This window comes from Canis lupus, chromosome 20, assembly GCF_011100685.1.
Source record: "Canis lupus familiaris isolate Mischka breed German Shepherd chromosome 20, alternate assembly UU_Cfam_GSD_1.0, whole genome shotgun sequence".
Classification (NCBI taxonomy): Eukaryota; Metazoa; Chordata; class Mammalia; order Carnivora; family Canidae; genus Canis; species Canis lupus.
Window position 1 is genome coordinate 18,799,059 of NC_049241.1, and position 20,016 is coordinate 18,819,074.

General features: G+C 41.2%; 1 protein-coding gene across 2 annotated transcripts in view; it reads left to right on the forward strand.

The window, feature by feature from the left end:
* Nucleotides 1-20,016, forward strand: part of PDZRN3 (PDZ domain containing ring finger 3) — a 237,565-nt gene that overhangs the window by 48,801 nt on the left and 168,748 nt on the right. The window contains exons 1-2 of one of the 2 annotated variants that reach the window (XM_038565840.1): nt 9,259-9,313; nt 9,907-9,979. The exons of the other annotated variant lie outside the window; for it this stretch is intronic. The gene's annotated coding sequence lies outside the window, so the exon portion shown is untranslated. Of the gene's footprint in view, nt 1-9,258; nt 9,314-9,906; nt 9,980-20,016 lie in introns of those variants that run through there. 2 annotated transcript variants of the gene reach the window in all.

The window sequence follows — 20,016 nt, forward strand, 5'->3', positions numbered from 1 at the left end:
AACCCTGAAAGACCTCAGCTCCCCAGTTTGGGGGAAAGATTCTGGCCCAGGGTGTGTACTTGAGTGCATGCAAGTATCCTTTCTTGCAGAGGACCTATTCTTCCTTGCAAAATGACAGCAAGATAATATAACTAAAGGTGATTTCGTTGGGTTTTCATCCTCTCCCTTCTTAATCCTACTGCCCCTTTCCTCTTTTTCTGTCCTATTTCATCCTGACTTTCAGATTACATGACCCTGTGTTCTTGGCAATCAGACATACTTTTGTTGAGAGGGTTACTGCTGAGTTATTTTACAAAAATTGATTTTGAGTGACATAAATGGAAGGCCGTGGAAGCATTCTGATGATTTTTGGAGATTGGTCCTTTCAATCACCTGCTTTGTATAGTGAGAAGATAGAGATACGTAGCAGTGAAGGCCTTGTTCCCATCCCATGGTCTGAACAGTGGCAGAGCTGAACCTGGGATGAGGCTTATTTGCCACAGTGCACTTCCCACAACAGAGCACATGGTCTTGTCAAAACCTTTTCTGATACTTTGTTCTGAACTTTTTCTTAAGTTTGTAAGCTTCTGTAAACTGTCTTTTATTTTTTTATTTTTTGTTTTTTTGTTTCGTAAACTGTCTTTTAAACACACATCTCGGCACCTGAGTGGTTCAGTCACTTAAACATCTGTCTTTGGGGCAGCCTGGGTGGCTCAGCGGTTTAGCGCCGCCTTCAGTCCAGGGCGTGATCCTGGAGTCCCGGGATCGAGTCCCATGTCGGGCTCCCTGCATGGAGCCTGCTTCTCCCTCTGCCTGTGTCTCTGCCTCTCTCTCTCTCTCTCCCCTCCCCCAACTCTCTGTGTCTCTCATGAATAAATAAATAAAAAACCTTTAAAAAAAAAAATCTGCCTTTGGCTCAGGTCATGATCCCAAGGTCCTGGGATGGAGCCCCATGTCAGGCTCCCTGCTCAGTGAGCAATCTGCTTCTCCCTCTCCCTCTGCCCCTCCCCACTTGTGTTCTCTCTCTTGCTCACTCTCTGTCTCTCTCAAATAAATAAAATATTAAAAACAAAAAACCCACACATCTCAGTTTGGCCCAGCTATAAACATTATCAAGTTTGATTATGAGTTTTCTATTTGACTCGACCGTTGTTTCTCAAGTTTGTCCTTGGGAAAGTTACTATGTTAGATTTCTGGGAGCAAAAGATGAGATGAACATTCCAGGAATGACTTTTTCTTGTGTGGAGCTTCACTGCACTGGACACAAATGTCAAAAGAAGACTTGCCCTGGAAGTGAGATCTCTAAGCACTCTTGGAGGTGTGTAATGTATTACACTAGAGTTGTTCATGCCGGGATGGCTTTTCCAGAACGTTGTGGGCACCTTTGTGATCTGTGAACAGCACACATACCGTATTTGTTCTGTAGTTGTTTGTGAGCTTTCTTAAGACTTAACTGTGTAATTATAAGCTGCTGTTTTTCCTTTTAAGTATGATATAATGCTGTTTGTGTTCATTGTTTTTATAGGCAGTCATGTTGAATTACAGAAGCACTAGTATTCATGAGAAAGATGAAATCCTTCCGAGCTGGGAGATTTTTTGTACATTAACTTATTAACTTTTCCTTTCTAAACCATTGCTTTGCTCACTCGTACCACACTTCAAAGGAGAAGCATCTTATCACAGCCCTTTAGTGAATTGAGAGGTTTAAAACTCAGTTATAATTCACAGCATGCCCTAGTACAACTTGTGTTGTAAATGAAGCAATTGTTTAACACAGGACTGAACTGCCAGAGACAGAAATGAGCTAGAGGAGGGGAAAAACTTGAATTGGTTTTAAAAATCACCTTGTCTTTTAGGTAGGGTCTCTATTGGCTCTGCCTTTTGGCTGTTTTGCAGTAATAGAATGTGCATGTTTGCACTCATTGACTTTGTTTCTGTTTTTAAAGAAGTGTTGGGGAAGGAGAGTGAGCTGAGAAGGCTTTCTTAGCTGTCCGGGCTCACACTACCTAATTAGCATGGTCAAGCACTCAGTTTGGTTTCTGAAGCTTTATAGAGCTTTAGCCAAGAAGGCACTTCTGTCCTGGGGCAGGTTTTCTTGATACCAAGGAGATTAGCAGTCAAGAGGCTCAAAGAGAGGGAGTTAGAATGTACTTAGAGGGCAGCCTTTAGCCCTAGAAGAAGGTAATTAATGTTGGACATTTTTTTTCTTTTTCTAGGCTGAGTGTCAAATATCGGACAGGGCTAAAGCCAGCTCATTAATCCTGGCAACTGTTACTTCTCTGTGATGTTAGAATAGAGTATTTGCCCTTTTAATTTTAGGTATTCTTGCCTCTCACAGTCCACTCCTGTCTAGAGGGTGTACTAAGAGTCTAGCTACATATTCTTCCTGGCAGCCAAAAGTTTGCATTTGTGACAAGGCAAAAGTGAATGGCTTATCCTGGTGGAGTGGAAACGCCCTTCAGTATTGGCCGCCTTTTTTTTTTTCCTTTTTTTTTTTTTTTTTTTTTAAGTGTTCCAGCCTGGGTTACTCTTAATGTGTGGTAATGACCCATGTGAATTGGGAGGTCGATTTTATGTTATTTTGTAAGATATTTTTGGAGAGCTTGTATAGATTTGGAAGAATGAACATGGTCCATAACATTTGCATTTTACCATTGAACGGGGGTTTCCTCCCTGTAAAGGATCACATAATGAATGTTTTCGCTTTGGGGGCCATATAATCTCTGTTGCAACAACTCAGTATAGCCATCTTAGTGTGAAAATAGCCACAGACCATATGTAAACAGATGAACATGACTATGTTACAATGAAACTTTATTTTTAAAAAAACAGGCAGTGAGCCAGATTTGGTTTGCTGGATATGGTTTGCTAATCTCTGCTAGAAAGTACTCCTCCTGTGGCAGCATTTCATTTTAGAGGCCATTGTTCCTCACTCTCCCCCTGGTCCTCTTGGTCACCTACATTCCACTGTCACTTGCTACACATTGTAATAAAGACAATCAGGGCTGAGGTGCATTGTATATGCTCTGTGGTTCCCAGGCAACGGAAGCCCTAGAGATCATGCCTAGCTATCAGCTCTGGGGTCTTGTACTGCCAGAAATGGTCACCTTAGGACCTCAGAGAGGCCTTTGGGGCCAGCAAAACTGATCAGCATTTATAACAAGCCATCCCTGGTTTCCAACCAACTATCAACAAGCTCTGTATGTTGCTATAAGACTTGAGATAAGCCATAGTCTCTGCAGCACACTGTGGAATACAAAGGAAGAGCTGAAAAAACCCCCCTTTTGCTAATGAGCTTGTGGCATTTTCTGTTTATCTGAGGTCTCCGGCATGAAAGCTCCAGGAACAATCTTCTCAAAACTCCAGTTTTCCCAAGTTTCCGATTAAACTCTTGAAATCCAAGTGATAAATATATATATATTTATTATATATATATATATTTCCCCCCAAATACAGGAAGGAATCTCCATTTTTATTAGAAATTTGAGGGGAGGGTACTCTTGCAAAATCAAGCTGCTTCCTCTTTGGCTGACTTCTCTTGGGTTGGTCTGATTATTTCTATTAGTACCTGATTATGCGCTGTCTTGGGACAGTAGTCCTCCTTTTAAGGACTGCTATGTCCCTGCTTATAGGGACTCAGGTGTGCCTGGACCTGAGAAGCAACTAGCTGTGCTTGAGTTATATGCTCTATGACAGCCGGAATGCACAGCATGATTCATTCCCACAGAGATCCACCAGATAGCTTGCTTCCCCGACATCCATGCAAGGTCTTCAGGCCCATGGAAGAAAAGCATACTGGAAAAGAAGCACATGGAAGCTAATGATAAAGCATTGTGATGGATCAATCCAGAACTTCTTTACTTTTTTCTCTAGTAGACAGTACATAGCATTGGATTTCCGCGCAGCTGAGTCAATAACTAGCAATCTGACTATGTGCGCTTTGATACTTTGGAAGAACTTAACTAAAATTTTTAAAAGAGAGATAAGAGAGGAAGAGAATCAATCCATGTGACCACACACTAAATGGCTCAAAAATTAAAAAACACATAGGTGTGAGTAGATTTGCTGTTTTATTTATTTTTTTATTACTAAGTTTGAAAAGAAAGAATGACTATAGAGACTTGAATCCTAACTATTTCACTCCACCTGGCTTACTTATAAAAGAAAGACGCTAAATGAAGTGATTTTTTAAAAAGATTTTATTTATTTATTCATGAGAGACACACAGAGAGGCAGAGACATAGGCAGAGGGAGAAGCAGGCTTCATGCAGGGAGCCCGATGTGGGACTTGATCCCAGGACCTCAGGATCATGCCCTGAGCTGAAGGAAGATGCATAACTGCTGAGCCACCCAGGTGTCCCATGAAGTGATTTTTAAGATGCTTTTTTGTGTGAGTCAAAATTCTGTTGACACACACGGAATTAATTTTCTGAGAACAGTCATGGTGCCCCTACTCACATTAAGTACAGCATTGTCCAGAATGTTTCCACCAAACCGAACCCCGTCTTCCATTCCTTGCCCTGCCCTGTCAGTCTGGGGGCTGCCTGCAAACCTGTGAGGTAGAGAAAGCTATGTCGCCACCTTTACCGAACAGACCAGGGGAAGCATCTGTGATCATATCAGCTTTCAGGGCACGGCTTCCTTTTTTGGGGTTCTGAGCAGCCACCTTAGAAGGGAAGCCCGGGAGCAGAGTCTGTGGATGAGGTGGGGCCCACCTGCTCCATGGAGATGTGTGGAGTTCTCAGGGCTCATCTCCGGGGGTAGGGCTCACCCTCCAGCAGCTATGGCTTTGATTGAAAAGGTATGCAGCCCTCCAGAGCCAACTTCAACCAAATGGCATTGGTCTTTGAAAAATGTCCTTCAGCTCAGCCCCTGTGGAACGCATTTACTTAGGGATTTTGCCCTTGCTCAGAAGTGAGAATGTCGCTTGAGCTGGATTGCCCCTCAGTGAAGGCATGTGCTATGAAAGTGTCTTCCACTCATATGCCTAAGGATTTATAACGAAAACAGTCGTTCTTTAATAAAAGGACATCGACACAGAGAGCAGTAATGGTTGATGCTATCTGTTTTTGAAGATAAGGGTTTTGTCACAAAGGCAAGATTTATGGTGGGGAGCCCGAGTAGCGGTCCTGTGGCAGGTGATAAATCACTTTTCTCACCACTGAATATGGAGAAGAGAGGAATACAAAGGCCTTTAAAAAAAAAAAAAATAGGAAAAGCAGAAGTACTCCGGAGCATTTTGCCTATAGATGCTGTAGAACGTTTGTAGGAGAACCAAGATCATGGGTATGTGTAGTGTTGAATGAAATGCTTTCATTTCATTATGAGGAACACTTTTAGAGAAATTCAAGTTTTTTGGTACAGAATCTCAAAAAACTCAGTCCATCCATTGGACAGAGTCATGTGATGTTTTTAAATTTAGGGTTTTCATGCAAGTTGAACAGGTAACTATGGTGATAATAGAACTCAGGACCTTTATCTTCTCTTTACTTCCTGCACAAATTTCTTTAGCGCTGCCCACAACTATGCAGATTAGAAAAAAGAGGAGCACATTCATCTATTGGATGTGAAGGGTGAGAACCAAGCAAGAGAGACCGAAAAGACTTGAGGAACATGTTGAAAGGCATTAAGCCTAGAGAGGAGGTTGCGAACTTGCGGTCTTCTTTCCTGGGTACTTTTACCTCCTTGTCGTCCTCCTCTATTCTCAGTGCCAGGGGAAATGGTACCAATACCACAGGGGCAGTTGGAGGCTCTTTGGCCTCCACCAATGCTTCCATGTAGATAGGAAGGCTCTGCCCCGATCAATCAAAGACTAGCCTTTGAGGAAACCCGAAGCCAGGCAGCTGGCCAACTGGAGCAGATTTTCTTACAGAGGATTTGTGCCTTTCTAGAGGGCTCTGTTAAAGCATAGTTCTATCAGTAGGGGAGGGTGTGGGTTCACATAGCATTAATTATATAATGGTGAGTCTGGGAACAGATAAGGTATTGGTGTGAGGACTCCTTTTCTACCTAGTGTGAGATCAGCAATAAATTTGTGTCCAAGAATTTCACTCATTTGTCACTTTTTCTTTGCTACTAATACAAAAGATGAAATATCCCTGTCATTATTGACTTACCAATTCATGGTCTTCAGTTTTGTTAACATTCCTCAAGTGTCTTCTAGACTGTATGCTCATGAGTTGGTCAGTGAGTATTTAAGCGAATACTTGAATATTCAGTCATTCACTTGTTTGTGAATGTTCAGTCATTCACTTGTTTGTTTGTGCCTTTATTCACTTAAGAAATACTTGAGGCCTTCGGCATCCCAGTGAGTGTTGTCCGTTCCAGTACACAGCAGAGAAGAAAGCAAGAGTCCTCTCCTGACAGACTTGTTATCCTAGCAGGGCAGGGCCTGGCAGCAAGCCAAACCAAATTATTAATGTGTCAGCTGGACAGTGAGTGCCTGGAAGGAAATGAAGCGCGGGGTAGGGGGTACAGGAAGGGAAGGAACGCTAACAGAACATTCATTATGTTCTCAGTCACTCAGGTGTCAGCATCTCCTGACTTTGTTATCCAGAGGATAGCTCTCCGAGAGGCTAAGCAAAATCCTTACCTCCATTTATAGATGAGGAGACCAAGGTGACATAGGGGGTAGATGTCATTATCCAGAGCCCCTGCTCTCAACCGTTTGAGAGTCCCTCATCTCAAGTCCTGCTGCCCCGGCCCATGTGGCCACGTGAAGGATCAGTGGGTATCTACTTGAATTTGTAACTCGAAGGCACCGTGCCAAGTACCAGGGAGGAAAGAAACTTGAACTCAGGTCCTGCTTGGAGAAGTCTCAGAGCAGTGAAGAGGTACCTCGAACATTCTGCTACTGTGCTAGGGATGTCCTAGGAGCAGCAAGCACTGTGGGCCTTGGGGCACACTGCTGGGGTGGTGTCCACTGGGGTTTGGGGGGTGTGGTAGTGGCAGCGGTGATGGTGGCACTGGACTTCTCAGAGAACTTCCCTGAGGAGCTGGTCTGGTACAGAGTAAAGAATAGTGAGGCATTTGGTGTAGTGGAAATTGTCAGAGTAGAAAGCAGAGGCTTGAAAGAATGTGACGTCCAAGGGCTCTGTGCCGAGATACAGGCATTAGGTGCACGGGTGGCCCCATCCTCCACTCGTCCTCTCAGAAGATCCTCAACCTGCTTGTCCTCATACTCACCTGAGAGGGTTCTGAGTGAAACTCAGTCTTCATCGCATGTGACATTCTTCAGCTTCTTAGTAATCTCTAGGGACTAAAATGGTTTTTTTTTTCTTTATTTTAATAGATTTTATTTATTCATGAGAGACGCAGAGAGTTGGGGGAGGGTAGAGAGAGAGAGGCAGAGACACAGGCAGAGAGAGAAGCAGGCTCCATGCAGGGAGTCTGATGTGAGACTTGATCCCGGGACTCCAGGATCACACCCTGGGCCAAAGGCAGACGCTAAATGGCTGAGCCACCCAGGGATCCCTAAAATTGTTTTTGAAGGACCTTGAGAAATCTTGTTCCCGATTACTCAAGGAATAATGAATCAAACCTAGTTGACCAGGTGAGGCAGTGTGATAAGAAGGGCCTGTGACTGGGAGCCACATGAATCTGATTCACATTTTAGGTGCAGTACGTTCCTTGGGCAAGTTCATTTACTTCTTAGGGTCTCCGGTTTTTCACTTGGATATGGAACAATGAGACCAACATCCTGAGGGATCAGGAGCTAAGGAGGAAATTAATCTATGCTCCCTACCTTCTACTGCTTTTCTCTTGCTGCTTTGCAAATCTCTTAAAAACTGCAGGTCAAAAATAAATAAAAATAGATAGATAGATAGATAGATAGATAAATAAATAAATAAATAAAAACTGCAGGTCTGGGGGCACCTGGGTGGCTCAGTCAGCTAAGCATCTGCCTTCTGCTCAGGTCTTGATTTCAGGGTCCTGGGATCGGAGCTGTACATCAGCTCCCTGCTAGAGCCCCCTTCTCCTTCTCCCGCTCTCTCTCTGAGCACTTGTGCTCCCTCTCTCTCTCTCTCTCTCTCTCTCTCTCTCTCTCTCAATCTCTCTCAAATCAATCAATAAATCTTAAAAAAAAAAAAAAAATTCAGTGCTGGCTTACCGTCATCAAATAGCAAGTTTCCAGCACATTGCTTTGGGTTGACCCAAAACATGCTTCTCTGCTTATGGATGTCTCCATTTGCTTGCCATTTGTTTCAGTGATAGGATTTTTAGTCTCTTCTTAGTGCTGTGGCTTATTGTTTAATTTTTATATAGTCATGTGGCAAATATCATGTATTAGGAACTGGGACTATAAAAAGTGTATGCCACCAAAGGGTTTGGTTTTCCACCAGCAAATTCCAAGCTTTCTTTGCTGCCACGTGCTACTGTATCAGATGAGTGGCCCAGGAATCCTCAGCCAGCTCTTGATTGGCCTTTCTCACTTGGGTAGTTATTTAGAAGGTAGTTTTGCAGTGTAATTGTGTCAATCAGTATAGCACTGACATGGATTTACCACAGTGCTGCAGAAGAGCCCTTCTCAGCTCTGACGTAGAAGAAGCCTTGTGGATCTTCAGGTATCTCAAAGGCTATCTCAACTTCTCGAGTCAAAACTAGTTTTATTTACTGCTTCAAGGGATCCAGTATGAAACATAAGACAGCGATGAGATGAGTGTTTATTTTTAGAGCAACTAAAGCCTTGTGCTTTTCCAAGGGAAGATTAATAATAAGGGGACTTTACCAATTGTAGGGCTTTTAACCTTGAATTTTAAAAGAGGAGGACTTTCTGTTGTCATAACAGCTGCAGGTAGAAAGACAGGTTAGAGATGATCTGCACCTTTTGTAAATAAGACCGCTGGGGTGGTTTGTGGCTTTGGTGTCAGCAGCTGTTTCTTTTCGACTCCTGGCTTCACATGGCTGTTCCCTTGGCTGGCTTCTCTTTCTCTCTGGGATCACAGCTGGTATGTCACTTGTCAAAGAAACTGATTAATTCTCCATTGGAAGTAGAACTGCCTTCTCCACCCAGTTTCCTTTAGCCCCTTCCTTTATCTCCTTATTAGCATTAGCTTTAATTTTATTTCTTAAAGTTTTAGTTTAGTTTTTTTTTAAACTAGCATTTATTATTTAATTTTGTCGCTATTAAAGCATACACTGCATGACAACAGGCCCCTTTGTACCTGCTGCCCTCGTCTAGTGCCTGACACACCTGAGGTCCCTTGGTTACTATTTTTTTTTTTCCCTTGGTTACTATTTAAGCAAGTAAGGTAGTAGCTGAAGTTTTAAAAGTCTAAGCCTTTCATTGAAAGTTTAGGTTTACAAGGCAGAAGACAGTCTGGAGAAGATCGAGGTATGAGCATTGTTAGAACATTTTCATAAATGAAGCAGGTTTATGCTTTTAATATGTGTAGAGTTCTCTGAATTATGTCTGCCAGATATAGAGACTAATTTGGTTTATTTTAATTAATTAATTAATGAAAGCATGCACAAGTTGGGGAGGGGGGAGGGGCAGAGGGAGAGAGAATCCTAGCAATCTCCACACTGAGCACAGAGCCTGATGCGGGCCTCACTCTCAGGACCCTGAGATCATGACCCTAGCTGAAATCAAGAGTTGGGACACTTAACTGAGCCCCCCAAAGCACCCCTTGTTTTTTTGTTTTTATTTTTGTTTTTAATTAAATGGAGTTGGAATAAGAAGTAGTTTCAGTGTTCTGTTTGAGTAAAATTGATAAAAATTTTTAAATCATCAGTTTTGCTTTAAACCCCTAACGAATTTTTGAAAAAACTTTGGAAATTCAGGCCATGATTTTGAACTGTGATTTCTAATAGCAGCTTGTATGTAGCAATTGCTGATAGATGTTGTAGTCACTGTTTTTTTTTTAAATCCTTTATACCATTTTATATGCAGTTTAGAAAGCTTGTTCCTAAATCCTCGTTTCACAGATTGCAGAGTCCAGCACACAAGGATGTTTAAGACCTGGTTCACTTGATGGGGAAGTATCTACACGCATCATAGGTGAGCTCTGAAAGATCCAGCCTCAGCAATCAGCATCTGTGCTGTTCAAGATACCAGACTCTTAAAACTTGTTCCTTTCACATCTTGCCATTTGTGGTGAGGCAGAGCAGCCCATTTCTGGATGCTCTTTGGAAGGCACATCTAATGAACAACTAGATTTTTCTTTAATGATTTTCCACGGGTCCAGTTCTATTACTTAAGGTATTTTCAGCAATAGGTAACAGGACTTCAAAAACATGTTGTCTTAAGTACAAGGACTGGGTGATTTCCAGATGAGTGAGCTGAGCAGTTTGGTGACCTTGTCAAAGACCTAGGTTCTTTGTTTTGTTTTTGTTTTTGCTTTTTTAAAGACCTAGGTTGTTCTTAGTCATCCTGAGCTTGTCAGTTTTGTCTCCTCATGGTCACAAGATGGCTGCCACAGGTCCTAGCATCACATCTAGATAAGACAGCTCCAGAGACAGCAGCAAGACATTGTTTCTTTGTCTCTCTTTGTGAGTGTGAGCATCTCTCGATGCTTTCCTTGAAGTCCTAAAACAGACTACATCTTTGTATTGACTTGCTAGACAGAATGGGTCACATCCCAACTCAGTTATGAGACAGAATTTACTGTGATTGGTATGGCACTGTTGGGATTTATTCCCTCAATGAGGTTGGCTAAGATGTGGATTGTACTGTCATAGGAAAGGTGAGAAAATAAGTGGTCACTGCTTTCCAGGCTTCTCCTGCTGAGATCCTCCTTCATGTGTTCATTGCCTTCAGATAAGGAGCATTTAATGAAATTGGAACAAGGGGATAGGTCTTTTGATGGGGAATTCCCACACAGATTCAGATATTCCTTCTGGGAATTTTATGATAAAGCCAGTCTTTCAGTATTTTATGAAATGAATGCTCTGCTCGCAGGTCATGGGAATATTCTGATAAGATTATAAAATCACATTTTAGTCTCAGTGTGGTAAGTGAGCATGACTGTTTACCAGTTGAGGTTTTCTGCATTCCTCGTGTTAAAAGAGATGTCATTTTGTGTAAACTAGGAAAGGAAATCGGTTCGAGTACGTCTAACTGCAAAGTTGTAAGACAAACCATCCCTCCTCTCTTCTCTCATGACCAAAATTTGAAATGTAACTTAAAATTGTCAAGCCATCATCATGTGGCATCTGGAAATTTCAAGCTTGTAGTACCTTGCCCTTTTCCCTAATTATGCTAATACTTTGAACATTTTGGCTGTCCACTGTTTGACCTTTGTGAAGTTGAGACACGTCTCGGGTTTATTTTTACTTTGCTCAGATGTCAAGTATTTCTTTGACATAAAAATTCTTATCTTACAGGATAAGCTTCAGGAAATGGTTTAAGGGATGAAGACAAACCTGGCTTTTATAACAGGGATGCTTTTCATTGGAAACAAAGTTTGTAATAAGCAGTGTTTGGAAACCTGTAGGATTTGTCCTATCTCCCTAGGGTATTATGGAACCTGAAATCAGCATACAGGTTTATCAGCTTTATTCTTATAGACAGTAGTGAGAAACATGAACTCCCAGTTCATCCAGCTTTTCTCCTTTTCATAAGCGGAAATGTGGGCATAGAGGGATTGAGTGATATGTTCACTTCTGTTAATTTTTGGTGCATTCTTCACTTCCCTCTAGCCCCAGAGAACACACAGCACACACAGTATTGTATGTGTAGTTAGTTACTATCTGGGCACTGTGCGTATAGTTACTATAACAATTCTATATTTAGATATCTTTGATGTTGTAAAAGTCACAATTGGTAGCAGCAGTAATAGCGATTATGAGAATAATAAATAAGATAGCACTCCCTGACATTTATTGATCACTTACTGTATGCTGAGCAGCATGCTTAGATCTGTACTGGCATTATCCCTTCAGCTTCATAAAAGCCATAGTATTCCCCATTTTACAGATGACAGAAGGGAAGTTGAGACGTTAGACTTGCCCAGTCTCACACAGCTGGTCAGCAGCAGTGCTAGGACTCTAGCCCATGTTTGGCTGGTTGCAGACTTTTGGATCTTAATGATGCAGCTTGCCACCAATCACGGCAGGGGACTGGTGATGGTTAGGATGCTGAGAAGGAAGGTTCCTGATTGGCATCAAGTGTGACCTGGAACAGTGAGTAGCCCTAGGAAGGATTGGATCATCCATGGCATGGGCTACTGTGTGGATCAGGTGACAACTAGAATTTACTTTTCAACCCGCGAGAGGAAGAGCAGGGGAGAGAAGAAGCCTCAAAGCATTAGGCTTTGAAAAAAGAAGTGGGTACAGGTGCTGGAGGAAGCTGATGGAACACAGATGGCGCTGGGGTTGTGATCCCCACTCCCCATGACACACACCCCAAATTGAGGCCATATGGCTGCTGCTAAGAAGAGACCCAGATGCTGGCTTAGATAACAGGTGGGAGTAGGCCACATGGACAGATGGGGGAGACAATAGCCAAAGGCCTGCGAGGCAGGTGGGCGAGTCCCAGGATTATATAGAACTCACTCAGATGTGAAAAGAGAATTTTAGAGACTTGAAATGATAGCTTCTGGTCTGTAGTTGTAAGTCATTCAGCTGGGACTAGCAGGTTCTAGATTGGAGATAATGGATGTAGTATTGCACAGGTTTGGCTTGAGAAGGCATGGCTCAGGAAGCAAGACCCAGAGCCAAGAAGAGGGGAGAACATCCAAGACTGCAGAGGTACAACCTCTGAACCAGTAACCAGATTCACAGCAGCCCAAAGCCCAGGGAAGGATGTGTATGTTCCGGAGAGTACATGCGGGTGACATAATTACAGCAATATCAATGACAGAGAAGTCACACCAAGGGTATTATGAGCCTGGGCCCTGGAGGCAGATGGCCGCAAGTACCAGTGCCTGCATCTTCTTGCTGTGTTACTTCTAGTACATTGCTTTCTCCCCCTGGGCTGCCTTTGCCTCTTCTGCAAAAATGGACTCATAATAATACTTCATAGGATTTATAGCAGGAGTCAGTAAATCTTTTCCATGAAGAGACAAATGGTGAATATCTTTGGCATTGGGAGCCATATGGTCTTGGGGTCTTTGTTGAGACTATTCCATGCTGCTGTGAGTTAGTAGGAAATTCAAGCATTTGAAAATCTATTATTTATCAGAGAAAATTTGCAGAAAAGCCCACAGTTGGCAAGTGGCCCTTGACTTCTAAATGAAATTGCATATAATGGTAGCCATAAATTTATGTTAAACTTTGGACTCCAGATTGTCAACACAGTCAAATGCAAAGAATGGCTAACTTTAAAAAAAAAAAAATACAGGGTTTTAGGCTGTGTAAACATGATAAAATGAGGCATATTCTTTCTGCAAGTCTGCCAGCCTTCGTCCTAAATACTGCTTTTGATTTATCTAGTTCATCTACCCTTTCTTGAATAGAAAATATAATTTGGCAAGTTGCAGCCCATGGTTAAGTAAGTACCACCAGAAAGTCTGAAAATGTGTTTTTCATTTACAAGGAAGAGGGTTAAGCTCACTTAGAGATGTTGTATGTTGCCAGTAACACTTAAAGGAGATATACTTCATTTTTAAGGTGAGAAACAACTGAGAAATGTATCTTGGAACCTTTTTTGGTAAAGAATTCTCTTCCTTCCCCTCTCCTCAAATTAAAAAGAAAGAGAAGTAAAGAAAGTGCAAAAAGCCATAATATGGTGCTGTCTACTCAGGCTCTGATTTGGGAAAATAAATGCCCATATATATCCATCATGCCCCTAATACTGTAAATGTTAGATGCTCTGGAACTAAATGAAAGCCACGAAGAGTAAATGGCTGCCTAAAAGGGGCATTGACCTTTTAGGTTAATATAGGTTTTGGGGGCTGGAAGGGAGTTTCGTAATGATGTCCTCCAAAAGCAAAAGCAAAGTGACGTCTGAGTAATGACATATTTTGTCTGTAGTTTGCAGGGAATGAGGCCTTTTTGTTTAATTTTTCAAAAGGACTCTGGAAAGCATGTCTAATTTCAGTCTAATGAAACACCTCTTAACATCAGGGGTTTCTTGGGTTTTATAGGAATCGCATCTCATGGCCATCATGTAACAGGGTGTCCTGCATTCACACAGTCTCTTTAGGTTTCTTTTATTAGTTTTGACTCTGATTATTATGAGGAAATCTTGTGACTATTTATCTGTCTGACATTAATTCATCAAGTGTCCATTAGTTCCTACTCCGTGTAGTCCATTGACCTCTGAATGTGAATGTCATGAAGACTCAGACTTTTCTGTGCTGCTTTAGATATTAGAAATCAACTTGAATCAGAAGATGTTTTTGATCAAAATTTATGATGCTGGCAATGAGGTGTGGCGAGCAGTATGGATCTTCTGGAAATTCATTAGGTTCATGTGGATACTTGGAGAGAACAAGACAGCTTTTTGAGCGTAAAAGATGATTTGGGTTTCTCTCTCATACTAATGGTACTGAGTTGTGATTATTTGTTTAAAGTTGCACTAAGACATGAGAAAAGAGATTTTTTTTTTTCTTGTTCAGGAATGGAGACCTAGGAGTTTATGAAGTTCAGGTTGAAGTTTTGCAAATACAGGCCTCAGAAAATCTAGACACAGGCTGTTTCAAAGACTGGCTTCAGCACCCCCTCAGGCGTCCGTCATGTGAAACATGTTATATCTCAGAAGTAATTCAGTATTTCCCAGATAATACCAGTATCCTGGCAGGTGAACAGACTAGTAATGTGAGATGCTAGGAAACAGAGCTTCCACACTCAGGCACCTCCATGTTGGGTACACTTGAGGGGTGTCTCCATTGATGAATAGAACAAATTGCATCCATTGTCTGGAACGCCCTTGCCCTCTGTGGCCCAGTGTTCACTGGTGTGTGCAGCAGCCTCTCCTCCTGTAGAAATGCTGAGTAAGCAGAGATAGAAGGCTCATTCGACCAGCTTGCTCTGGTCACAGCAATGATAAAGAAGGAAGAAGGTGGGGCCTCTGGGTGGCTCAATGGTTGAGCATCTGCCTTTGGCTCAGGTCGTGATCCCAGGGTTCTGGGATCTAGCTCTGCATCAGGCTCCCACAGGGAGTCTGCTTCTCCCTCTGACTATGTATCTGCCTCTCTCTGTCTCTCATGAATAAATAAATAAAATCTTAAAAAAAAAAAACAAAAAAGGAATGAAGAAGGAAGTGTGGAGTTTGTTCATGTGGGCCTAAGCCCTGTTCCATGAAAGGTTGAAAACTTCTAGAATATTTGCTACTTGTCTTGAAAACCACTCCAGTTAATCAGTGAAAAGTAGAGTTCCTAACTGCAGGTAAGATAAAATCATCAGAGGAAGTTTATTATCTGGATCCATTTAGAGGGCTGTGGTATGCTAATGGATGAATTCACTTATTTTTCAAATGGTTTTCCCAGATGAGCTGTTTACCTAATTGTTTGTCCTCTTCCTCCTCCTCTCCCTGTTTCTCTCTGACAAACATCATTTAGATCTAGCAGATAGATTCAAATAGTGCGAATGTGCCAAACCCACTTGATGCACATAAGCCATGACTCTTTGTTTACCAGTCTCTTGGAGTCAGAGGGCTTTCTGTACTAAGGATTCTTAATCTTAATAATGCAATGTTCCTGACCATGAGTAAGTGTCAGCCCTGGCTGTATTAACACACAAACATCCCTGTTCTAAAGCTTCCATTTCTGTACACTTAATCTGATGCTGATGCAAAAGGATCCATCTGCCAAAGACCATGTTCTATCCCTAGATTATGAGAAGAGGAGCAGAGTTTACAAAGCTGCATCTAAACTCCTTTGAATGGGTAGGTTGGGTGTTTCCAGTTATGGAGCAAAATGTATCTGAAATGCCATTGAGCAGGTATATTGAAATAATTTCCTACTTCTACCATCTATACAGTGATGCAGGTTTTCTTATGGCATGTCTTGTTTCTTATTCTGAATATAAAAATTAGGCTCCCTAGATTGTATTCACAAACACACCCCTGTTTGGTGTGGGTGTGGAAAGGGTACTGTGCTTTAGGGTTGAATTTTGACCTTATTCTTGTTGGTCTGCCTTACTTAGCCTCTCTTTTATAAACTGTTGAATTCATTAATGTTAATGAATAGGTTTTTGTGATTATCAAATTCACAAGATAGGTGTAAGTTGCCCAGCATAGTCATTGGCACATAAAAAGGACTCTACAAAGTGTTTTTTTTTCTCTTGAGATTTTAAGAGAAAAGGTTTTAAGGTTTGGAGGGACAAGGTTTTAAACCTACTGGATTAAAGTCATGTTAATAGTTATAGATTGTTGGTTACCTTGAGAGCAGGCACTGCCTGGTGCAGGCTCTGTCCCCTGCAGAGATAGAAGTTTTAATGTTCGGTGTACTAATTAGATCATGTCAGGGATGGTGGGCAGGGCAGGGCAGGGCTGCTGCTTCTGCCCTTGGCAGAAAATATTATACGTGATTTGTAAGTGAACTGTCTGCTCACATGTTCTCTGTGAGTGTAAATATTGATTCTAAGGAAGAACTAAGATAATATTGTGGTGTGGGACGTTTCCGAGTTGTTTAGATTTTTGTTTTGTTTTATTTTAATTGCATGCATATTGAAACTGTATCCCAGCCTTGGCCAGACTTCAGACATTCAGATACCACCATCAGCTTTTCTATCCATATTGTTATTTTTAAAAATAGCTTTACTTACATTCATTCTTTTTAAATGCAAACTAATTTTAAAAAGACTTAATCCTACATTCATAACTAAGTAAATAAAATAAATATTTCTTGCCTTATGTAAGTGGGAAATTATTATATGCAGTAACTTGAAGGTAGCTTTAATGTACAGTGGAAACTGTCTTCAGATTAGCTGACGGCTCCAGGCCTAAAGCCTGCAACCCTTGTGGCAAAAGGGAGATTAAGCTTGACACACATGAGAGCAAGATGTTTAAGATGCATTAACACCCATCAGAGGGCTTCTCCTTAATGTAAACGCCAAGGACAAGTTCTGAAGGCTTTTTGTTTGTATTCCTGTGTCAACATATTTTATAGATTAGACCTCTCTGAATGGCATAGCCTGACCTTTTATTAGTACCATTGTCATGTGAGGTTCCCATTCTGCATTCCCCTGGCCTGTAAAAAAATAGCATTGGAAACAAGATGAATCAAAGTTCAGTATGTTGCTGGGCTGAAACTGTATTTTTAAAAACCCAGATTTGAGTAACTTTTCCCCAGTTAAGCCATCAGGTTGGGAAAGAACTTGTCAACCAAGTAGAATGTTGGCTATGCACAGCCTCTGGCTCCTTGTGGGTACCTGGGTGTTCTGATGGCTGGGGGTATCTTGGGCTTCTTGAGGATAGGAGCCCTGTCTTAACATTCCTGTAGCATTTTCCTTGTGGTGTAATCCTAGTGATTGACATAGAGTGGACACCAGAATCACTTACTGGGTAAATTTGGACCATCTGGTGGCTTGCCAGGAAGAGTAGTCCCATGTCTCTGGGAGCATTTTGTGTTCGTTCTACATAGGCTGTCAAATAGTGTGGACCTCAGGTGTTCCTGGCTTCTGGGGTCAGTGATGAAACTCACAGGTTTCTGAGAGTACATGACTTGAAAGTACACAGCATATTTTAGGTGAAGGTTTTAACCTGCTCCTCCCACGGGTTTGCATTTGGAAGGGTCTAGGAAGCTGGTATTGTTTGCCTTGGATTGGATTCTCTATAGGCTTGGAGCCCCCCCTACTTCTCCCCTGACCTTATTATCAGTCCTCGGCACTGAGCCCTTGACCAGTAGAGGGAGCCTGGACAGGAAAAGGAATAGGAAGGACAGTTTGCATGTTCACACTTCAGGGTTTGGGCATTAGGTATGCCTGGGACAGGACGAAAGCGAATGAAGAGTGAATTATTTAATTTATTTTGGTCTACTTTTCTGTTTTGAGTGGATATTCTAGACCTTACTATATTTTAAAATAATAATGTTTTTGAACCATTATAATAATATAGCTTACAAAGACCTCTATTATACTGTGCAAAAAAATACTGTGTGAAACATAGGACATTTACATTAATATTTAGTACTTTTAAATTATATGTCTGCTAGCTTTGTAGATAGACTCATGGAGATTTTTTTCCCCTATATACCCAAGCAATTTTTTCCTCCCAGTATAGTGCTAGCCAAGAGTTTTATTTTCATTATATAAAAATAACTGGTAATACTACAGAGGTTTATTTTTGGAAGCACAATTTCTATATATGATTTCTTGACTCATTAAAAAAAAAACATAGTAAATAGAAAAACTTCTTTTTCCAGATGTGTGAAAATAATGCATTTCCTAGAACATACAGAAAACTATGTGACAGGGCAAAATCCCACCAACTAGAGATAACCACTCTAATGTGTTAATATTTGGTTGTTTCCTTTACTTTTATACATAGACAAATATTGCATTAAACCATTTACCTTACTTTGTGAATTTTCATATTTCTGTTTCTCATCTGTAAGACCCAAGTTGAACTAAATGGTGTTTAATGTTTTAAAACTCACTAATTAGAGTCAACAAAATGATTTGAAATGATGATGCTTTCAAATGTTAGTTCATTTCCTGCCTTTATGAATCATTACAACAACATAGTCTTCCATATCTTTAAGCATTCTTCAGAAATGTATTAATCATAAGACATAAGATATGACATTTAAATGTTAAATGGAAGAAAATAGCCAGAGAGATGGATTAAAAATGTTGAGATACATTCCAGGTTTGGAATTGATTTTATTTTCAACCACTAGTTTGGTTACATAGTTTTTTAAATATGAGGCCTTGGATATAAAATGTTTCATTATTAACCTAAATTAAGAATAAAGAATAACCACATATTCAATTTTATTATCACCACAAAAAGGAAGGATTCAAATCTTAAGATGAGAAATAGTCCTAGAAATCCAACTTTCTGACTTAAAACTAGTGATCAGGTTCCAAGCCAAGATAATTCAGATTATATTAACTTGAAGCAGCTGTTGCCTTTGATACAGTACTTTTTTTTTTTTTTTTTTCTGGAAATGGAAAAGGTCTTATAAAGAATACTTGTGTTGTTTCTTTTTGAAAGCAGCTGGCTTCCCATCGTTGAGCTGTTTTTTGAGTTGAGAAACCCCAGGCTCTGGATGTTTTTCTTATAAGGGAGCTGGGTGGATGGGAGAGGTGGCTTTGACCATCATGTGCAGGGTCCAGCCATAGCCGTGTTTGGGCCAGAGGAAAGGACAGACCCCCTCCTTCTTCTGTCCCTTCTGTATTTCCCCAACAGCAGGCCTGCTGCTATATGTGTCTCACTGTCCTAACCCTGCCCACAGGCCTCAGTAACGTGAGGAGCAGGCTGGCAGAGCAACTTCTCAGGCGTTGTAGAGGGAAGGCAAGAAGGAGGTGGAGTTCTGGGGCAGCACAGGGAGGAGAAGGCTGCTCCCTGGTCAGGTGCACAGGTTGAACAGTGGCATTCTGCACTAGGTTCTTCAGATCACTGACCCCAGTGTTCTCCAGAGGGACAAGTAGGGAAGACCCTTGGGGGTTGGAAGCCACCTCCATTCCTCAGCTGCTTCTACACACTCCCATGTGACCATGGGGTCCCTAGGAGAGCAGCTTGGATGTTATTTCTTCAGAGTTGCCTTTAATTCCTGGCATGAACTCCTCTCTAAACACTGAGTAGTTTTCCTTACATAGTTTATAGTTAGTATTTAATAAATGTCTTCTTCCTCCTATTTTATTCACCATTTTATCCTCAGCACCAGGTACCACGTCTGGCCCAGAGGAAGCTCTTGGTAAATGGTCAGTGCAGAAAAAAAGATGACTTTTTTGACAAGTAATTTTACATCTCTTTGCTTTATTTAGATATCTGAACTATCTTGAAAATATTTGTGCAAATGCTGATAGCTCCCTTTTGGGGAGGGGGCATAGTATACCATTTGTCAACAGGAAAAAGACAAAATTACAGTATTCTTTATACTAGATATGATTATATTTTATATTATTATAAAATGATATGTGTTTTATATTGTCTGAAATCATTTTTAGCAAAGTCTTAACTTTTCAAGTTTCTTAAATGAAAAACAT